The sequence below is a fragment of the Pinus tabuliformis genome, chromosome X (assembly GCF_031772625.1).
Source record: "Pinus tabuliformis cultivar Carrire ecotype Pingquan chromosome X, CPIR1, whole genome shotgun sequence".
In the NCBI taxonomy this organism is placed as follows: Eukaryota; Viridiplantae; Streptophyta; class Pinopsida; order Pinales; family Pinaceae; genus Pinus; species Pinus tabuliformis.
The window spans coordinates 1160620192-1160629143 of record NC_142308.1 but is presented as its reverse complement, the minus strand read 5'-3'; positions in this window follow the sequence as shown (position 1 = coordinate 1160629143).

The following is an 8952-nucleotide window of genomic DNA, read 5'->3' as shown; positions in this document are numbered from 1 at the left end:
CTCATCCACCAATGTCTGCAAACATTACGATCTTGGTTCAACTTGATCAATTTCAAGTTAATCCTCCATCACTGTCATATCTGCAACATCCTCAAACATCATAGCTTCCTCTTCTTTGTCATTGCAATCTGTAGCTGCAACCTACTCCATTGCGCAACCAATTTGAAGAAGTTTGTCTTCAACATTCCTTTCCAAGACTTCAAGTTCATCTCGAATCCGTGGGTTCTCTTCTTTCAACCACTTCAACCTGTATAAGGTCAGCAAGAGCCTCCCTTGACATTCTTCCAAACCTACCACATCCTGTCATTCAACTTTTCCCAAGCACGATGCTTCACCCCTGCTAAACCTATCATGAAGTATAACACTTCCTTCGGTACGCCTAGTTTGACTGAATGAAAGCCTCAGATACCAACTGTCACAAAGTGCAGTGGGATCAGCTTTCCTGCAAATCCAATTCTTTGAATCAGGGCTACGATACCAACTATCACGCCCCTACACTGGTAGTACTCTTCCAACCGCATTATAGGAGGTGTGGCACCATCAACCACTTTCTTTTTAATAATACTTGTGATCGTGGTCTATGCCTATTTTCTATACTTAGTTTATTTTTCAACTTTCCTAAGTATACTTTCATTAACACAGTGGAAACTTTCTTACATCATTCATCATTATTATCTTTTACACATATACACACAACAGATAATAAACCGAGAGAGGCAACTCACTGAAATATGAGTCTGCTCGATAATATCAATACTTCACAAAATATTTAGTTTTATAGTCTTTGCAGGAAACCCCAAGTTTCCTTGGTACAATATCTATCAAATTGTGCAAGTTGAATTGCATCGTTCGCACTGCCTGAACCACCATTTGGAGTGCCCAAAAATACTTTCGCTCATTGCATGCTATTCACCATCGCACTGTTTAGCACATCGTTCACCCTCGGCTCGTTTAGCCGAACGCCCTAAACTCATTCAGGCGGACACCCTCGCATGCCCTTTCTTGTTCAGTTGTTCAACCCGGCACCCTCACATACCCTCACCCGTTCACTCGTTTGACCTCGTGCCCTTGCACGCCCTCACCCATTCGCTCGTTTGGCCTAGCACCCTCGCCCGTTTGCTCATTCGGCCCAACACACTCGCACGCCCTCTCCCGAATGCATTCGAATGACTTCACCCAAACATCCTCAAACGACTTCGCCCGAATGTTCACCCATTCAGTCATTCGGCCCAACACCCTCGCACGCCCTCGCCCGAACGCTTTCTTACAACCTCGCTCGGTCATTCAAAAAAATGCCCTCAGACACCCTCTCTGAGTCGTTCGGCCTGACACCCTCGCACGCCCTCACATGATCATTCAACCCGATGCCCTCGCATGCCTTCACACAACCTGCACTCTATTTTCTGCGTTGCCCCTGCTCAGTGTTTCGACCCAAGAGTCCGCCTACACCTTACCAAATTTCAGTCCTCTCTAAGTTAGTTCACCCTCCAGCTAACATGAACACTTGGAAATTTCAATTGAATGTTTTTCCACCATTCCAACACTTTACTTATATGGCAATTGTCCCATCGTTTGGGGTGTCGAATCGCCAAGCTGACCCATTTTTTCGTTCAACTCACCCCAACTTTGCATCGACCCATGGTGTGGGCACCCATGTGCGGGACTGGCCCACATATAAACTTTCCACTACCCAACGCTTAGTCATTTTCACAATATGACTTTCGCGTCGCATGTTTCCTTCATTCGATCATCTCGTCGCACCATTCTTACGTGCCCTCAACTCGTCATTCAACCACCTAGCTCGTCACTCTTCCGTCGTGCACCCGTGCCAACTCTCATCGACTTATCGGTTAGATGCGCCTGCCCAGCACGCCCGACTTGTCGGCCTGATACTTAGGGTACAAGGACTAATCTCCAGGAAATATAAAGCCATATAGAGGCAAGATGATTTGATGTTAGGCAATCTTTCCTAAAAAATAAGCTCATTCCAACCCCTCCAAATGCCCCAAAAAATGTATAGCAGTAACTTTCTATGAGCACTTGATGAGTAGTCGAGGAAGTGAAGCAAGAAAGGATGGACAAGTGTTCAATCAGGTTGCTAATATTCAAGGTACTAAGGACTTCCTCTTAGATAGCCATCGCAAAAGGGAAAAGGAGAAAGAGAAGAGGACAATCTTCAATTGCTAGCCTACAAAGAGAGCATCTCTAGTGCCCTAGAAAGCCACATTTCAGCAAGTTATCTGAAGTCAAAATGTGGTTATGTATAGTCAACCAAATGAATCATATTAGCTTGAGGGGGGCCTCCCATTTCCACATTTCATAGTCCAGTCAACACTCGGGTTCAAAGGAGCATTCATTGAGATATATGAGTATGCGTCCTTAGCTGAAATGATCTCTTTTGCCACATGACCATCCCAGACAAGCCTATTCAGTTTTGGTGATAGAGGGATACTAGTTGTTATACGTGATTTATTATTGCAGACAAAAGTATTACCCTAGGTTTGGTGGTTGACCTAGCACAATAGAGAGATAAGGGATCCAATGCTTTCCTTAAAGTAAATAGATGACTGAATGAAGCCTACCTAGAATCTGTCGTGCGCTTCAATCCTTATTTTGCTTGGATGTTCCAATTCGAGCTACGATTTTGAAAATTAGACCCTGCATAGTCAGATAACACAAGCCAAGAAACTACGAGATCTATGCAGTATCATGTAAATACTCTATTCAATAAATCAACATGGTATTAAAATACATGAAATAATAACATCACATATAAGAAACAAATAATTCTTCGCATTAATATAAATGGAAGGAGTTTACAACCATGAATAGGTGTCGATATTATAGAAGAGCTCCTCGAGGCTGACTTGTCCTTTCCTTGTCACAATATGTAACTCCAATCACCCTAAATGCGTGAAATAAAACCTCTTACAACAATAGCATAAGGGTAGAATAACTCTCCAAAAGAAACGCCTTGCATATGGAAGGCTGTAAATATATAGAAGAGTGGGATAAGTTGAGAATTATTATCCAATTACCAATCTAAGGTTTTAGATCCACATTTTATGGGAGGATGGGATCAAAAGATAAGGGATGCAAACTTCAAAGTAGGATAGGATAGGATCTAGATGTTTTATCTGAGCTAAATGGTCATAACAAATTTTGGAATATTATGGAAGAGGAGGCTTCTAAAATTTCTCTCCTTTTCACGAATTTCTAGAACCAACGCAAGTACAAAGGGGAGCAACATTTAGGTGATCAATGCAGGCCACAGTGGAGCAACCTTTATGTGAATGGTGTTCAGCAAGAGGCAAGGGTACGTTGGTCCTAAAATTGGCCGATATTATGTAGTTTCAGGAAGAAACTCTGGGGAATGAAAGAGGCATGCTTAGGTCTTTTTGCAAGATGATGAAAAGGGGGAAAAGGATGTTGATTGATCCCATTAGGAGGCCTATTGATCAGATGTGGAAAAATGGCCTATAATAGATTGACCCATTAAGCACAAAGTGAAAAATGATGACTGATGACTTAAGTGCTTTACCTTGTTACAAGTTAGGATCAAGAGCAACCAGTGAGCTTCATTTGTTACAATACATTTTCATCATGACATATTTGTTGCTAAGGGAGGCATACTCATACTCAACACATAAGCTAACATAACATGTAAAATGATCAAAAGAGACATCGATAAATGAAAACTGGTGGACCCATGAATCGATCACTATCTGTATGATCATGGCCATCATACATTTTGATCTCTGTATAACTCCTGAAATCGTAGCTTGGATGGATGAAACTAGATCTGGTGTCGTCTTCTATCTCCTTCATACAACCAACCAAAAGTACGAGTCTAACCATGTGAATCAATGAGTCGAGGTTGAACACAGTAGAAACAACCTGATTACCGACTGATGAAGTAATTCATTAACAGATGCAATGGAAACCACCAATGATTTTAATGGCTCTAAAGGAACTACAGTACAATTTGTGTGGTGTGAGTAAATGAGATGATGTTGAGCACCACACAAAATCTTTTAGTCGAAGGCCATCAATGTAAACCTGTTGCTGACAGCGAGGAAAATTTCCATTGATGTATCGAAGAACCAAGGTACCAAAGAGTTATTTCTAAGTCAGCTTCCTGGATAATGTGTTGATGTCAATAGGAATTGACTCGTCACAAGATGGGCTTGATGTATCACCCATCAACAACATGAAATAGGTATAATGAATGAGATATAATGATGTAGATATGGAACTCGGTCGTGAAAGGAAAACATGGAATGAAGGATTAAGAGTATTGTAACGAATATTAACTAAATGACTTCTCTTGAACACACCGGCGACTCTGAATGGAACTGGAAAAATTAACCCAAAACATAAATGGAGGCTCTCAAAAGGTATGATAACTGAAATACAAGAATGTTACCTAACCCAACAACCATGGAGATGAAGTGGAAGAGTGTCGTGTTCAAGAGTGATTCATTACTATTAGAAAATGGTGTCAAAATTATGCAACTACGATCAAATTCCACTTTGTAAAGCTCACATGATGGAGATAATGATTGCATTGAAATCCTCTTTTCAAGAGGACGAAAATCAACCTAAAGATCACCTTATTTAGACAAGCAGAAGTTGGTTTTTGAATTTATTTATTTACTCATGAATATTCGATTAGGTTAGCCTTATGCACATATGCAATTGAATAGGTCGGCCTCAACATCAAATGGACCCTCTTGGAATCATATATATAGAAGATACCTCAAGCTCATTTCGATACAATGATCAAGTACTCTCTTCTCTCTTCTATTTTTTGGTTCTCACAAGTCTAATGGAGGAAAGCTCACACAAAGGGACTAAAACTACAGGGTTGAAGTTTGCACATATCTAGGGTTTCTGTTTCTCAAACACATGCTCGTAATTGAGGTTTTTCATCCCTAGACGTTGGCACAGAGTGGTCTAGATAGCATTGGCACAGAGTGGTCTAGATAGCATTCAGGAACTATCAAATGGACATACAGAGTGCCTCAGGGAGCGTGAAGGAGGCTAGGGTTTCCACATTGTAGTTTGGCACTAGTTGCTTGCATGTAATTCACCTGGGAGAATCCAAGTCCATCCCAGATGCCCACACAGAGTGTCTATGGGAGCGTCTGGGACCAAAATATGAGATATCAGTATGTGATAGTGTTCAGCCCTATTCAACACAATGATACCAGTATCCAGTAGATGACTACAGTCACTAACAGTGCATTACAATCCTCAGAATCTGGGTTTTGAGTATTAGCATGTTTAAGGTCATGTTATGTACATTATAGTTATTTTGTTACATAGATGAAGATATGAATCATTGTACTCTATTTTTGTGAATCATTTGATGACAATCTAAGAAGAACAATAATTTTGCAAAGGTTTTCCCCATAGTGGATTTTACCCTGGTCTCTGACTAATCCTTATGTCTCTATGTACGCATGCATTTCTTCTATTGTTTGTTTATGTTCCACTATTGATGATGATGATATTGTTCTTGCTACATAGTTTGATATGCTCACAAATAATGATGTAAATCTAAATAATGTCATAATTTTATGGGGGGAGCTTAATGTGTTAATGAATAAATGCAATTATCAAAGCAAAGAACAATGTAGAACTATGAAAATTTAACATGGCTTCATAGCTAGGCTGAAGAAAAGCCACAAATATCACCTCGATGATGACACCATTGATGGAAGTAAGAAGAGCATGGTGGAGACCTAAAATAATTCTAGGTTTTGAAGAAAACCCTAGCCAACTTTATTATTAGGGTTTTAAGGATTCTATGGTTTATGGAGAAGACATGAGATATAGCATGGTGAATGTGAAGAATCTCAAGCACTTGTGATTTTTTTATGAAGCCCTATATGGGATAATCCCTAGTAGGCCTATGTGGATAATTTGTATGTGGACAATGGACATTGATGGTTTTTGAGGGATGGAGATAATCACCTCTCATTCAAGATACGTATTTCTTGACTTCTAATGCTTCTTACTTTTGTTAAGACTTATGGATCTGATTATTGTCTATATTTCCTGCATGTGTATTTTAATATATGGATGTTTCTAATCTCCTTTATGAGCTCTCATAAGTGGATCCTTCTTGAGGATCATTTGAAATGCACAAGCGATGGCTACAACTGGAAAAGGTAAAGTGACACTATGTGAATAGGTGACACAAACTGCTTATGACTAATAAGAAGGTGCACAGCTATTTGGATACCACAAGGTATGCATGGGATGTTACATTGAATGACTAGGCAAGCCCTAAGGTATCATGAGAATGTCTATGAATTATCAAAATGATTTGGATTTATTTTTCCTATGATGAAATGGTGCACCTGCTATTGAACATTTTTTATCTTCTTGAATTCTATGTTGATCTTTGATATACTTGATGTTGGATATTTTGATCCCATAAAGAAAGCAAGCACCTTGAGTCTAGATACTCTTGATACTTGGCATGCATAAGGCTTGATGGATTTCAAATAGAAAGTCATCTCCTTGATTCTTATACATGATATGATTATGCTCATGGAGGGGTTGACAATATTGCTGTTTTGATACAGTTTTATTGAATGACCTAACTTGATCTTGTTGATCAGGATAAGCATGGTGGTAAAAGTTTAACCATGGTCATGTCTCAATGTGACAAGTAACTATAACATATGGTAAAATATGATGATAGAAAGTGTTATTGTTCATGATCCTTGAGATATGATGTCACATTTTTTTGTTTCCCTAATCATTCAAGTATAACCCTTGATGAAATGATATTGATGACCATGATAGATATATGTTTATGATATAACAGATCTGTTGTTGCCTGACACTAGTAGAGACAGGTTGATTACATGAATAAAAATGAATGAAGCAGATTCCCATTCAGAGGTAGAATCTCTTCTCAATATTATTAGTCATATTACTATTTGCATTTTGTATTGTTGAAATATGATTTATGTGAATATGACATTATTGAACTATAAGTCTCAGATTTGAAGCTCATACAAAATTAGGGTTTTTGTTCTAGTCGTAGGCACAAAATTGGGAAATTTCATCCCTAGATGCACACATGCTAAGGCCTAAGTAGCATCCGAGAAGATAAATAAGCTCTCCTACTAACCTAAAGGGAGAACCCACAAGTTTGACTATAGTTGACCATCATCTCAAGTTTTCTGAAGTTGTCTGAAGCGTGAACTAATTTATGACGTTGTTGGGTTGAATTACGAAGTACAAAAAAGTGAAGTATTTTGCATGAATCATATGTCCACCTGAAGCATGTCAGTCCTATAGATACGAAGACTGAAAGATCTATGAGCATGAAAAGTTTAGATATTTTCTATAATATGAACTTGTGTTTGCAGGTGACCAAGATTAGCATATATATATATATTCCATTATGGTTTAACCATTGAAATTTATGATACAAGAGATTTGTCTGACTAATATAGATAAGCAGTGTTTGAAGTTTGACATGATACTTGACAATGATTTAGAGCTCTAAATTGATATTAAGATATGTTTTGGACTATAGATCTCTCTGCGATAGAAAATCTGAATTTTACCTAATGTCTAATGATTCGATTTGACGACTAATGATTTTCCTTGATGAGAATAATATATGAGCATAGTCACTTCCGATGACTTATGTTGTGTAAAATATGACTTGTATTATTATTAAGATAATGATTTGATTGATATTACATGATAGATGACAACTTGTTGGTATAATTTTAAATGAAGTCAAGACTTGATAAGAGCTCTTCCTGTAACTCGGTCTACATAATTGATACTGTGATATTAATGACTTTGATAAGATGGCTTAGTTAATGGTACAGTAACGATTTGTGAAAATCTAAGCTTGTTGGTTTGGTAAAGTATTATGTTTGTAGAGAGCATTACATGAAGCAAGCTTCCCGATCTAGATGTGTCTGCATTCACTGTTATCCCGTGAATTCAAGATGATGTGTTCCAAGTTATGGCTTTGATTTTGGTTTTGGTTTTATGCACTGATGATCTTCTCTTGACATGTAATAATCCTCTCGTGATCTAAGTAAGGGGGAGATGAATTCTGAAGCTCGAAATAAGAACTCATGGCATGCTGAATCAAATTCTGAAATTGGGAAAATATAATCTATATTGTGAAGCTATTGAAGAAGTATTGGAAAGAGAAAATGAAAATCCTTGGACACTTCGATTAAATTGGCAACCGACAGTTGATTGAAGAATTTTGAACCTGTGTCTATATACGTGAAATGCATACAACCTGAGTCTATTCAGGATTGACCCACTTCATACATATTTAGTTTCTACCAAGTATCCTTCGAGATATTTGTATGAGATGATCTATTCTTGGCTTGAGATATTCTTCCTATGATATATGGTTATATGGATATGCTGATGTTGATTGGGATCATTATTGATGAGATGAGCAATATGAGTGTTGTCTTATTATGAGATCTTACATTATGAGAGGTTCATAACATGACCAAGGTTAAGTACGATGTTGCTAGCATGGCTAGCTATGAAGCAAGATGAAAAATCATTTGAAGAGATGTTTGAGAAATTTTTGAATATGACATGGATACATTGCGATGACAGAGAGGTAGAGAATCCCATATATATAGTTGAGACAATGTAGTTGTATAAGACAAGATTAGGCTTGTGTTTGAAACCTCTTTGAGAGGGAGGATGATTATGGTATCCTTTTATGATTTATATTATTTATGTTCTAACATGATATTTGATTTCATGTCCTGTATGAATAGGATACAACTTATATTGATACATTGTGATTACCTGATACAAGTATGATGATATGATTATGATGCGAAAAGTGTTGATCGAGGACACTGAGCCAAGCTATTCCTCTCGTGTTTGAGCTCTCAGGGTGTGGAATTGAGATCTAGGGCTCCTGGGGTTGAG